This window comes from Galeopterus variegatus, unplaced genomic scaffold (assembly GCF_000696425.1).
Source record: "Galeopterus variegatus unplaced genomic scaffold, G_variegatus-3.0.2 Scaffold758, whole genome shotgun sequence".
In the NCBI taxonomy this organism is placed as follows: domain Eukaryota; kingdom Metazoa; phylum Chordata; class Mammalia; order Dermoptera; family Cynocephalidae; genus Galeopterus; species Galeopterus variegatus.
In genome coordinates, this window is record NW_007726869.1 from 25,271 (window position 1) to 25,564 (window position 294).

Sequence of the window (294 nt, forward strand, 5' to 3'; positions counted from 1 at the left end):
TTTTCAGTGGCCAAATGAGAACAGGAAGAGAGAGCTCTCTTAATTTCTTAGAGCTATGAGAGTTGATGAGCTGGGAGGAGAAGGAGCTGAGGGTCAACAATCAGAGTCACACAGAAGCTGGACTTGAGAGCACTGGGACACCACCTTTCTTTGTTATGCTTCTAGCAATCAAAGAATTTTATGACCTTTCGAGATTTGTTAGATCCTTGCCACTGATTTATCAGGATCTTTCTGCTTATCATTTATGATTTATTACCATTTTCTCCTCCTGTTTTTTCAGCTCATTTCTTTCCT